Source organism: Sebastes fasciatus, chromosome 2 (assembly GCF_043250625.1).
Source record: "Sebastes fasciatus isolate fSebFas1 chromosome 2, fSebFas1.pri, whole genome shotgun sequence".
Taxonomy (NCBI): Eukaryota; Metazoa; Chordata; class Actinopteri; order Perciformes; family Sebastidae; genus Sebastes; species Sebastes fasciatus.
The window spans coordinates 5,385,906-5,399,890 of NC_133796.1; the positions used below are offsets into that span (position 1 = coordinate 5,385,906).

The 13,985-nt window shown below is 41.0% G+C and overlaps 1 protein-coding gene across 2 annotated transcripts in view; it reads left to right on the forward strand.

The window, feature by feature from the left end:
- Nucleotides 1–8,571: 8,571 nt before the first annotated feature.
- The window catches only part of dok4 (docking protein 4), a 66,839-nt gene continuing 61,425 nt past the window's right edge, over nt 8,572–13,985 (forward strand). For both annotated transcript variants that reach the window (XM_074659712.1, XM_074659720.1), the window contains exon 1: nt 8,572–8,667. The gene's annotated coding sequence lies outside the window, so the exon portion shown is untranslated. The remainder of the gene's footprint in view (nt 8,668–13,985) is intronic.

Consider the following 13,985-nt stretch of genomic DNA (forward strand, 5'->3'; position numbering starts at 1 on the left):
CTTTCAACATCAAGGAAGCATTTCTCTAAGGGAAAGAAATCGTTAAGATTTTAACGGTACTCTTAAAGCGGCAGTAGGCAGTATATTTTTGGCATCATTGGGCAAAAATTCCATGACAAGATGATTCTGAGAACATCTGAGGCGAGAAATAGGCATTAACGTAACATAATATTGATTCATGTTTGATCAGCGCTGCCTAGTTTGACCGTTTGGTCGGAGTTTGCGAGTGATTGACAGCCGGCTCTCATAGACGGCAGCTGGACAGCAGACCTCAGATCAGCTCTTACTGCTTGTTTTCCTCCGGTCTGTGAAATCTTGCAGATGCCGTTAGGAGCACCAGAGGACAGAAAGGCACATGATTTTTTTTTTCAGGTTACCTGTTTCATGTTCTACTGTCACGATATTGCGACCGTTTTATAAAAATAAGTTAAGAGTACCGTTAAGGCTGAAGTAGGCGAGATTGGAGCAAATATGATTAAAAAAAGTTCTTTTTATAAAACGGTTGCTGTATTGCAACAGTAGAACATGAAACAGGTAACATGAAAAAATCGGTATTCTTAATGGTTCTTTTTGTTGTTTTATAATAGAAAAAATTAAACAAATTAATAACAAATCACTTACAATGTAATTAGGGCTCAAATACAGACGGGGGGTCGGCGAGGCCCTTTTGAAATCACTATGTTTATTATTCTTCTACTCCAAAGTGAATCACATTTTTGAGGGTTTAAACATGCTCAGAAACGAACAACACTTTGCGCATGAATCAGAAGTGGTGAAAATTTATATATTTTATGGGTTAAGCATATAGGTGTGGCAAATTGGCTCGATAGCGCCCCCTATTGAGTAGCCCCGGCGACACGTTTCACCCAGATGTATGAAGTTTGGTAGGTATATGTAACATGTTGAGACGTTAAAACAAGCCTCCTGGAGGTATACCGTAAACCCAACAGGAAATCGGCCATTTAGAATTTAAGGTTGGGTTTTTTTGCCATTTCCAGTTGCCTCGTAGAGATTTAACCCTTTCCTAATTTCTACAAGCTGGGAGCATGCTGACCGTTATCTACTGTAGGTAATACACTGACTATGGAGAAGTACCTCATACAACCCCACTTCAAAACACCTGAACATTCCCTTTAACTCCTTGATTCATCCACACTGCGAGTCACGGTGAGAGACAGCATCATAATATACTGGGCATTTCCCAGGCGTGGAACAGTTTCTTATTCTGCTGTGTGTGCGTATAACAAGGTAGGACTGAAATATTGTGTGTGTGTGTGTGTGTGTGTGTGTTCTATTTAGATTACAATCCATTAGCTGTGGGCTGGAGGAGTGCCTGTGCTGAATGGAGGCTTTTGTTCGGCAGGCGTTTAAATAAAGAGAGCTAACTCTGAAATAACCTCGCTAATGAGATGCCACATTTTAATACAAATCACCCTCCGTGCTACTTTATGGCTGTTATTATTTAAATTTTCTGTGTTTGGGTGTGTGTTTATTGGTGTCATTTGTTTTCCCAGAGAAAGGGAATGCAGCGTAAGAGGTAATGTTTGAGATAAATTCCAGATCCAGACTTTATGTCTCATCTGCTTTAAGACACAACTGAAGGTGACCTGCTTTTAAATGTCATACCTCAAACTTTAAACCTGCAGTAGTCAGTATATTTTTGGCATCATTGGGCAAAAATTCCATAATAACCTTTCAGCATATTGTAATTCAAGTGTTCTGAGAGAAAACTAGACTTCTGCTCCTCCTCATGGCTCTGTTTTCAGGCTTTAGATCATCTAGCTCGTGACGGGAGACTTTGACCAATCACAGGTCATTTCAGAGAGAGAGCGTTCCTATTGGCTGTTCATCCAACGGAGGCAGCTGTCAATCACTCGCGAACTCCAATCAAAAAATCAAACTAGGCAGCGCTGATCAAATATGAATCAATATTCTGTTACTGAAATGCATATTTCTCGCATAAAATGTTTTCAGAAACATCTTGTAGTGTTCTGTTTAGCTGTAAAATTAAAAAGTTTTCTACGGCTGGTGGGCGGTGCTTGGTATTTCCGCAACTGATCTCAACATGGCTGCTGGGTCTCAGGGGGTTAATACTACGTCACTTGCTCCGACAGTCAAATAATACCGCGAGCGGGTTTACATTGGAGTTAGATGAAAGCCCGGTTCATCACATACTGTTGCAAAAGGGTGACTCGGAAATGGTTAGCTACTAGCGGCTGGCTCACCTGTCGACATGTTGAGAGCCGTGCGGAAACAATAAGAATGCTCCCAATCTCGCATTTGTATCACCTTTAAGTTTAAAAAATTTTATTTTTGGCAAAATATACGTATTCATAAGTAAGTTTTCATAATGCAGAATAAAATACTGTTATACTATTACAGTATATAAACGTAATGGATCTCATCCCGATAGAGTGACCAACACAACCACGCTGGCTGACCTGCAACGAATCCTGGTTGAGGAATGGAACGCCATCCCACAGCAACGTGTGACCAGGTTGGTGACCAGCATGAGGAGGAGGTGCCAGGCTGTTGTGGCTGCGTATGGATCTTCCACCGCTACTGAGGCTCCTGACGGTGTATTAAATGAATAAAGTGTAAAATAGCCAATATGTCTTGTTTGTTTCTTGTTACTGATAGAGAGTTCAATCATCCAATCCACCAAACAACTCAAAACAAGAGTCAACACCAACAGGAGAATACACTGTTTACCATTGGCAGAGCATTTTGGCAAATTTTTCTTGGGCGCTACCCACATAATCAGCTGTGTTGCTCATCCCACAAATGCATGATCCTTACAAGTTGGACATCATTGCGAAGGTAAATAAACAGGCTTTCCAACGATGTAGAATACAATGACCATTAGCATTGTAACAACAGAGAAATAATCCACCAAACACAAGTTTCCGAACTTTGTTTTTCCAGTATATATTACAGTATGTTATTGGATAACTATTACCGATGCATTATTTAATATGTATGTAGCATTTTACAGTTGTATTATAGCTGGTTACGGTGGAGCTTCTGTTTTTGTAATTTAATCCACAAAAATGCATCTTATTTCATTTATTTATTTATTATTATTATTATTTTTTTTTAATATTTTGCCTTTCTTCTGCTCCGCTCCGTTTCTCTCCTCGTTTCCTCATCACACCAGTGATAATTTTGTGTTTTTCCTTCTAATTTCCATTTGACAACACGCTGCACTAACACACAAACACCGTCTGGAGAAACAGCATCTTTATCCCAACAGGAAGTTGTGTGTGTGTGTCTGTGTGTGTGTGTGTGTGTGTGTGCGCGTGCGTATTAGCTCAGCGGTGTGTGAAAGGTGGAGACAGGGGTGATATTTCTCCCAGACACACTCTGCTCCAGCTCTCCGACTTCACCATATGGAGCCCATTACACCCATTTATGAACGTTCTACATCAGCCACAAACACACACACACACACACACACACACACACACACACACACACACACACACACACACACACACACACACACACACATGATGCACCACTGGTAGTGACATACACTAAAACAGACTCGTTTGATAGCACCGCAGCGCCGGCGTAGAAGGAACATATGTCATGTAATAAATAAGAGAGCGTAAACATTTACCCCTGCAGTCTGTTCACTGTGTGTGTATGTGTGTGTGTGTGTGTGTGTGTGTGAGTCCATGTTTGTGTGCATTTTTGTGTGTGGGCATAGCGTGTGTTGTAGAGGCCTGTCAGTGCGAGTCTTCATATCTGTGTTTTGTCCCATGCGCCTCACTGTGTCAGTACTATCACGCCCTTATCAGCTCACTGGCACCAAACCTCTCTGTCTCAAGCACATATACACACACATATACACACACATACACACGCACACGCACAACACACACACACATACACGCACACACACACGCTCCTCTGTTTCTCTCTTTATACCATAAACTCTGAGGGACAGTCAAGCCGGCATTAGCTGATACAGCGTTTTCATATTTGAATTTGTTTCTGGGTATTAAGTTCATGGTTGAAACTGTGTGTTTGTGTGTGTGTGTGTGTGTGTGTGTGTGTGTGTGTGTGTGTGTGTGTGTGTGTTTGTGTGTGGGAGGGTGTTGGGTGTTTGGGGGGTTGTTTTGTCTGTTTCCTCTATATACTTGTAAGACTCGGCTGCTCTGTTGCGCTTCACTTCCTACATCTTAGGTGCCAAGGAGTCCCGATGCCAAGCTCTCTCTCTGTGTGTGTGTGTGTGTGTGTGTGTGTGTGTGTGTGTGTGTGAGAGAGAGAGGGGAGGGGGGGGATACAGAGAGTGATACAGTGTCGGGTTGTGTGTGTGAAGTTTCCACTGTGTCATCACCATACAGTTCAACAGACACCTGGGGGACACACATGCATTGAGCGTGGATGTATACACACACACACACACACACACACACACACAGTACTGTAGAGATGATGGTTTGTTATTAACCCTACCGTAACTCTTGTAATACAGCACCCCTCACAATCAACCCTCTGAGACCCACACTAGACCCGTTTTTGTCTTTTTTAGGGGGGTACAGGGGGTCTTTAGGGGGAGATAGCAGGTCAACAGTAGATGTCACATAGAAGTGGTGTACATCATCTGAAAGCTGGTAACCTAAAGATTAATTTGAGATGCTGCTCAGCACTGTGTTTCAAATTGTTCTAGTCATAAATCAGAAATAAATATGAATGAAGAATTATTTAAAATGAATTGTAAAAGTGTATAAGGGTTTATAACATGATAGAAGTATATGATGATAATCCCCATGCTCTATTATGTCTCATAGGTTGTTGCAGCAATTTTTGGGTTGATACCATTTGTTACACAGATTTGGTGCTAAATTTAAAAAAAATTTACCACTGGAGAATTGATAAAAATTATCAATAATCCCTCCAAAATACCACATTAAGACACCAAGACCTTGAGGAACACCATAGAAAAAGCCATGCGGTGATTTGGGATCAAAAACTTTTGAGATTTGGAGATTTCTGCAAGAATTGCATTTCTCGGCAATTGGATGGCAAACACTTCTGTTGTGTAAACTGCTCAGAAACCCCCTTATTGTCAATCTAGTTAGGAAAGCCATCCATCCTCTGAATGCTCTAGGTCTCTAGTTTGTGGCTGTAAAGTTTCATGAGGCTGTGATTATCCTAGAGGTCACCACAGGTCAAGTTTCAAAAAATGGTCTCACTACAATGAAATGGCTCCTATGGGGACTAACATCATCACACATGAATACAGTTGGTCTCATTGGATCCACAAGAGTCTCAGCTTTACAGTGATACCCAATTTATGTAATTCAAAACTGTTTAGGGACCCCAGTATGCAGAAATATTCAAATACATCAAAGGGGAGACTCGTGGGTACCCATAGAACCCATTTTCATTCACATATCTGGAGGTCAGAGGTCAAGGGACCCCTTTGAAAAGGGCCATGCCAGTTTTTCCTCGCCAAAATTTAGCCGAACTTTGGAGCATTATTTAGCCTCCTTCACGACAAGCTAGCATGACACGGTTGGTAGAAATGGATTCCTTAGGTTTTTTTAGTTTCATATCTGCCGTCTTGCGGTTATCGTGGCATTTATACGCCTTTTCGTGCGAACGGGCTGCTTATTTCACAGTTTGTGGGTTGGTAGGAACTCCAGATACTCAAATGCACTGAAAAAGTGAGTTTTTCATGATATGTTCCCATCTTTTGATGCCAACCCTTTGATGAAAAGCATATTGACATTGTAACGTTCCATAGTCTAAATGCTTTATAGGATGCTATCATTAAGTAAATATGCAATATACATGAGGAGGGGAAAGTAATGTGAACACCTGATGCAGAAGGGCTCTAACTCTAACTTCATCTCATGGGAAAGCACTGCTACAACATCACGTTCGGTCACAGTTAGCAGCATTTGTCAGCTATAAAGGGGCCTGTCTGGAGCAAGAAAACTGATGTATGAGTTTTCAAAGAGACAACTACCACAACTCCACAGAGGCTGAAGCTCTGGGGCTGAACTTTGGGAGCATCAGTCAACAAAACGGTGAAACTGTCACATTAAACAGTCTGAAAAAAAATCAAGTCGTGTTATTTTTGTCTACCTCTGTCGGAGCAGACCAACACATGAGTTGAAACGTTGCCTAATTGGCCTGTTGTAAAGGATGAAACCTTGATAGTGACAGACCTGAGCTGCTCGGTGCACAGCAGGTGTGCACACTTTCAGCACCATCAAGCGTCATGCCGTTTCCCCCCCCCACTCATACTCTCACCTGATTGGCTGGCTGATTGATTGGCTGTCAGGGTGACTGATGGTGTTGGTGCTCTTATCCAGCATATCCAAGGTAACGCACCGATGCGACACCCCGAAAGCTCCCCAATCAGCATTTCTCGGTGAACAGAGCGAGAAGGAGAGCGGTGTGTTCATCTATCATTCTGATAGTAACTGGTACAGCTCCCCTGAGTCTCACAGTTGACCCCATTCAAACCGTCTATTAGTGAAACTGTACTGTCGCCACACAGATTGATGTGTGAGCTCCTCTGACCTCCTCATGTAGGCTAATGGAACGCCATAATAACCTGTTATGTGGTTGGATCACAATGGTTGAAATGACATGAATTGTATTCCATCGTCACCGTCGTACACCGCCTCTATTATTCCAGCAGCCGTGCTTTATGCATGTGTCTTTTTTCCACACTGACACTTTCAAGTGGACTCAATCTGAAATGACAAACCGGAGGTCTCAGGGCAGTTAAATGGAGATTGTTGTGTGTGTTGAGATCTACCCGAGCAATCCGTTCTCTCTCCCAACTCGTCAAATATGGATGGGTCAAAAAAACACAGGACTTTCACTCAGGAGGCTGCTGTTCGTGTTCCGAGAGAAACTAAGTCGACATTGACCTATTTTACTTATTTTACCTTACTTACTAACTGGCATTAGTTAACTACGCAAGTAAGCATAGTTATTTTACTAATTTAGATACATACGTATTTTAACCCAAACCATGATCTTTTCCTAAACCTAACCAAGTACTTTTGTTGCCTAAACTTAACTAAGTAAACCTATGTTGGAAGTTTATTTTGAAAAGACACAAGCGGAAACTGTACATTTCCTGTGAATACAGAAGTTTATTTTGAAAAGACACTATGCATATAACGAGCGGAAACTGATAGGCCGTCCTTGACACGTCCAAAACTGATGCTAGAGGAGTTTGAACTGGAATTAAGACTAGTCAGAATAAATTGTAGATATCTGAAACTGGAATTATGGATATCCCAAACTGAATTGTGGATATCCGTAATGACAAACCCCAACTCAAAAGTGGCAAAAATAGTTTGAGTCGTACTAGTCAAAATAGATAGATTATTGTCTAAGCTTTACAATGATATATGACTTCAAGATATTGTGTGTTGGTTACCCTCTTTTATTCTGGATCTATGTGTAAAAAGATGGAACAATTTTAATGATGGAGGGATGAAAAAAGGAGTGATATCACATAGATAGCTACCATTGCTGCAATGCTGTCATGCATTTTCCAACACAAGGGGACATACTGTAGACCTTTAATAAAAATCCCCGTAAAATTTTTCGTAAATTCATAAATTCATGAGCCTGGTTTGATAGCTCAGGGCTTCTGCCCTTTTCTATCCATAGGAAGTCGTTGGAGGGAGGAGAGAGGAGATGGAGGAGGAGCCCAGTTGGTGTTGAGGCATCATGGCCCGGCCAGTGAGGAGTTATTTTTTTCTTTATTTTTATTTTTTATTTTCTTCCTTTTCCTCATAACAAAATAAAATAAAATGAAATATGGATAAAACAAAATGGAAAGAAAATAAATTAAAGAAAGAAAAATAAATAAATAAATAAATAAACAAATAAATAAATAAAGAAAGAAAGAAAGAAAGAAAACTTTAAAAAAGCCAGGAGTTTTTTTTTTCCTCCCTTTTTTCTTCCTTCCTTCTTCCTTTTCCTCATAACAAAATAAAATAAAATGAAATATGAATTAAAAAAATGGAGAGAAAAATAAATTAAAGAAAGAAAAAATAAATAAAAAATAAATAAATACATAAACAAATAAAGAAAGAAAAAAAGAAAGAAAAAATATATATATATATATCACCATGAGACTTGGTCCCTCCAAACTGGCACCACCAACCTCCTGGCTCATGCACTAACTGAGTCTCTCTACTGAGTATTACGGTAGGAGGCGGGTCCTGCTGGAGCGTGGCTGGCCGGCTGGGCGTGTTCTGTCATTGTTTGTGTGTGTTGTCCTGTCTGGCTGCTGTCCGCTCCGGTACGGCTCGGTACGGTACGGATCATCAGCGACGCAGACACATCCGTACAGAGAGAGAGAGAGAGAGAGAGAGAAGAGGTGGAGAGGTGCAGTGAGACGCATCAGCTGCTGCGTACTAAACAAACCCACCGTGCGTCAACAGACTGACTGGCAGCGTCTCTTCCTCCTCACAGCGGTCCGGTTGGATTTTACTGCGGCGTCTGCTGCAGCTGAAGGCGGCAGAGAGGAGCTGGAGGAGCCGCAGAGAGGAGCTGGAGGAGCCGCAGAGAGGAGCTGGAGGAGCCGCAGAGAGGAGCTGGAGGAGCCGCAGAGAGGAGCTGGAGGAGCCGCTGCAGCAGGAGGAGGAAGGTCAGCAGGCAGCAGAGGAGAGTTCACAGGTAAGACGCACTGATGGAGGGATGAGTTCATGTGTGTTTCTATACCTGTGATGCTCAGTGTGATTAATACTGCTGGAGGTGACACTTCACCTGCATATTGTTCATTCTCTATATTGCACTATATTGCTGTCATTCATGAAAGTTTTCTGGCATATTGTCACTTTATGAACTACGTTTCACCAGTGAGCTCTTCTGCTTCTCCACACTAGAAGTTTCTATAAGTTGCTGGGATATTGCTGCTCAATTATAGCATATTTTATTATATATAAAAAAATGAAACAAAATATTTAATCAGATATTTTCTTCAGAAACCCAGAGGACTATTTTGCTGTGGTGGTATCTAGGGGTGTAAGAGAATATCGAATATGTCAATATTATGTTTTGTGATATTGATTCTCAAAAACGCTTTTTAATTAATAGTTTACAAAGATTGACTCAGTCAATATTTGTTTTCATTGGGAAAGATATGCGTCCTCTCAGTGTCCTCTCAAAGTAGTGCTATGATGTTGGATGTTACATAGACTGTGATAAATGCAAATGCAGATCCTACTGCTCTGATTGCATAAAAAAGTTAAGAAAATTTGATTATGATTTTATGCATATAGCTTTCTAAAAACGACTTTCCTAAAATTATATTTAAAAAATCGCAATATATCAAGATATATTGAATCGTAACCCCTGTATTGTTATGCATATCGTATCCCCAGATTCTTGGCAATACACAGCCCTAGTGGTAACCATTATTATTATTATCTAATCTGTGATTAGTAAATTTTTTTAGAGAAAGATTAAAAAATAAAACAATTAAAATAATAGAATATAATAGAAAATACTTTATTTTTTGCTTTTTGCATGCAAAAGGCAGAAATTTGTCCTTGGTTTGCATGTGCAAAAACTGCTATTAAAAGTGTACATTAAAACAACATCTCATCCAGGCAGGACATATTAAAGCACAGTCACATAAAACAGCAATAGAAACTACATTAAATATGAGCACCAGGTACCAGGACTGAATCAAAGTTAAATAAATAGATAAATAAGTCGATTGAGAGAAAATTAATTAAACATTTTGATAATCAATTAGTTGTTTGAATATTTAAAATATTTTTAAGCAAAATGCCACTGGCTCCAGCTTCTACATGTGGGCTGGTTTTAGGAATATTTCTGAATATTTTTATTTTTTTATAGACCAAACAATTGACTGATTATCCTATAATGGAGAACATAATTTGCAGATTAAACAATAATGAAAGTAATCTCAGTTGGAGCCCTACAAAAAAACCAACAACACCACGATGCATTATTTTCTTTCTTATTTCCAGCCATGACTCCTGTTAGAGATGCAGTTAGTGTCTGTCGAGCTGACAGGATCCAGAGTCAGTCTAAAATAGTTTTGCATTTTCATTCAAGCAGCATGCCTGTTAGTGTTACGCTGATACTCTTCATGACCACGGATCAAGTTCAGGTAGCGACCTTCCATCACCTTAACTGTCTCCGTAGCAACGATATACTCCCTCTGGGTTCTCATCCCTCCTTAGGCCATTCATTAAAAGCAGCAGATTGGTTGTCACTGAACAAATTCATCATTAGTAGTTGGTTGGGTTTGTCTGTAGTCGGGCTGCATGATTAATAGAGTATTAATCGTGATCACGATTTGGGCTTCCCGCAATTAAATAAACATGATCACCAAATTGACGTTAAAATGTGTGCTCCGTTTCTGCTTCACTTTTGGGGAGCCGTCATGCCCATAGACTATAAGAAGTGGACGTAGTCAGCATGACGTCACCGTGACGTCACCCATTGGTTTGATGGACCGCCCTTTTGAAGCCTCAAGTTTGGCTTGGTTTTTGGCCATCGGCAACTTTTTTTTTTGGCCGGTTTTTGGACGTCGCCATTTAGATTTTTGTCCGGCGCTCTCTTGGTTTGTGGCCGTCACCATCTTGGTTTTTGGCCATCAGCATCTTGGTTTTGGGCTGTCACGCCATTTTTGTTTTTAGTCACCCTCTCGGTTTTTAGCTGTCGCCATCGGGGTATTTGGCCGTTTCCATCTTGGTTCTTTTGCAACCAGAAGTGACACAAGAGGGTGGAGCTAAGTACAACCGAACGTTGAATAAGACATATTTAGGCGACCAAAATGCTATAATTAACTTTGATGAAGTAAAAACACACTGTGAAAAGGTTAAAGTTGTAAGACGAAAAAACGGACAACTCCCAAGCCTAAACATTTTGGTACAGTTTTATATTGTTTCTAGAAGATGCACTGTGTGAATAAGGACCAGTCTTATTTTGATGCAAAGATTTGTACATTAGCAGAAATGTAGCCCAACATGGAAGAGAAAGCAACGCTGGTTATTTAAATGTAAAAGTGCAACAAAAATATTTCTTCCCCTAAAATCACTGAATAATCCTGATTATCATTTTGGCCATAATCATGCAGCACTGGTCTGTAGTATAGAACAGTGAGGTGATTTCCACTTTGTCACACTTATTTGCTATTTCCTGTCACAGTAATTTCTAACCACCTGAAAAGTACCATATAGAGTGATGTTTTCTCAGGGGACTTTTCTGTAGCTGTTAATGCAGCGCAGGTCTCTGTTATCTCACAGCAGCCATAAAGCCATCCTGGTAATATCCTGGTGAGTGTGTTTGATAATGCAGGTGGAGGAGAGAGAGAGGAGGGTCGGGGGCGCGGGGAGTTGAGGGCATCCAGGGTGAAGGATTAGTCTTCCACACTGAGGCACATGAGGACAGTGCATGCTTATGCCTCTGGAGAAGATTTGAATATATGAAAACATGTTATTAAGAGTTGTGTGTGTGTCCTACAGTACCCTTGATGAACTATATCTGTAGCCTCTGTTGCCTTCACTGGTGTCTTATGAGGATAGACACACACACACACATTTCTACCACTGAGAATACCTCCTCTGCTAATGAATCAGTTGTCATGTGTGTGTGTGTGTGTGTAAGTGTAATCTATAGTGCTAATGATGCACACACATGATGCGCTCATGGTGAAGCTGTCTAATTATGCACACAGAACATTCACCAGTGTATCCTGAATGATGTACATGCATGCTCTTACATTATTTGTATTCTGTGTGTGTGTGTGTGTGTGTGTGTGTGTGTGTGTGTGGCTCAGAGGGGAATACAGTGGGGAGATGGAGGGAGGGAGGGAGGAGATGGGGGATGGAGGGTAAAGGAAGAAGGGGTAGTGAGGAGGAGCAGGAGAAGGAGGTTGAGAGGAGAATGAGAAAAGGATGGGGGGAGGACCACGGAGGAGAAGGAGGAGGAGGAGGAGGAGAGGGGAGACTTCTCTCCAGTGTTTTTCCTGCTCTAATTTGCTTTGACAGCTGCTCCATTGGCTCAGGCTCTGAAGCAGCCTTTACGTTGTATTGGAGGGAGAGAGACACTAAGTATTCCTGCTGTCTCTCTAACATGGCTTAATTGGTGATGCTACAGTAGCTACAGTCAGGCTGGTGCAGTTCTGCAGTTTCGCTACAGACTCTCTCTGTAGCGGGTCTCTCGTCTTGCTAATTATCCAATTCCTCCGCTTTGCGTTATAAACCAGAGATTGTGTTTCTGTGAGAGTAATTAGGACAGCGAGAAAGGAAATCCATGTTTTAATTGTAAAAATTGGAGAATCAATCTGCTTCAAAATCTACAAATCTGCACCCTTTTTTTCTTTTAAACAAGCAGCAGATTGTTAAAAATGTTTTCTCTTTGACTGCCGGTTAGAAAACTAAATATTTTGAAACACAAAAACAAATGAATGCTACATTACTCTTAGGGATGGGGAAAAAATGGGGAAAAAAATTATTCACCTATGTATCGCAATTATTTATACGATTTCGAAATCAATTTTTTTAATGACAGAATTGATATATTTGCTTCATTTGAGTCTATGTGGAGGTAAAAGGAACTTACCGCTTTTATTGTTGTAGTCTGAGTAACGTGACGTCATATCTGTTCCGTATCCGTCAACCAAAACAAACCAGCCGGCAGCCGCGAAAAAATAGAAAACGGCAAAGGGTAAGCGTGGATACGACCTGCACCTTCACATGTTAAATCCGGCGTGGTAAACACTACACATCCAGTAAAGTATGGAAACACTTTGGGTTTCACACATTGACAGGAAAAGCAGAGCTGGACATCACGGCTAAAGCTGCATGCTAACTCTGTCACGGACAGGAAACGCTATCGTATCGCGGTAACGTGCGGTCAAGCCGGCCGCCACTCTCATCTCCGTGGTCAAATCAGACACGTGTGACTACGTCCGGTTTTCAAAATAAGGTGTCCCTTATAAATTAAAAAGAAAATACTGATAATTTTTGAGGGAAATGTTTTTATCCTTTGATTTTTGGGTTGCTGGAAAAAAAAATGTAATAGATAATTCCAGACAATGACTGATATATTTGACTTCAGGACATCTCTTGAAACATTTTTACTGTAAAGTAAAAGTCCTTAGAAATGTATGAGTCAACTTTTTCTCATGGTCTAATGTTTTACTGTCTACAGAACCGGTCTGACTGACTCTCTGCTGGTTGAAGTAATCTGCTGAACAATGCACGATCGAAGCGTTGACGCCAAATTGTGTCCAAACTCAAAGAATGTGCCGACTCTGCTCAGTCACCTGTCTGCGATGATACATCACCTGTGTGTGTGTGTGTGTGTGTGTGTGTGTGTGTGTGTGTTCGTCTTGTCCTCCACACTATTATTTCAGCTTATTACCACTCGCAGCCTGTTTTTACACGTAGACAAAGTGACAATTAGGCTTTTAGACAGAGCTCTGGTTTATGATGCTCGCCAGACTTGTGTTAACACGCACACAGATCTGTGCACATATACACACACGTTTGGCGTTTAGTCTAACTAAATCCGTACGGTTGCGTCCTCCTCTCCATCAGCTTCTATTCAGCTTTCTTTAGTGAGATTAAAGTTGTATGAGTGTCTGTGTACATTTGCACATTATGCAGGTTTTGTCAGATGGATGATGAGAGTAAACGACGAGAGAGCAGCAGACGAGTGGGATGACAGAATATTGTGATAGATGGCTCAGAGACAGAGCGTAGTATGTCACCCTATGGGCGTCATACGTCAGCTGTCACAGCAGTATGTACACTGTCTGCATGTCTTCTCCTCTTAGTATCCACATGACACACTGGACAGTTTTTCTCCGGGAAATGGAACTGAATGCGGAAATTTGTGCTCAGTCTGGTGAAATAAAGCTTCATCTTCACAGCACATTAGTTTGGAAAAGAAACTCTCTGAAGTCCTGGTGTCAGATGACTCCCAGGTTGCCTCATAGAGATGACAACAAA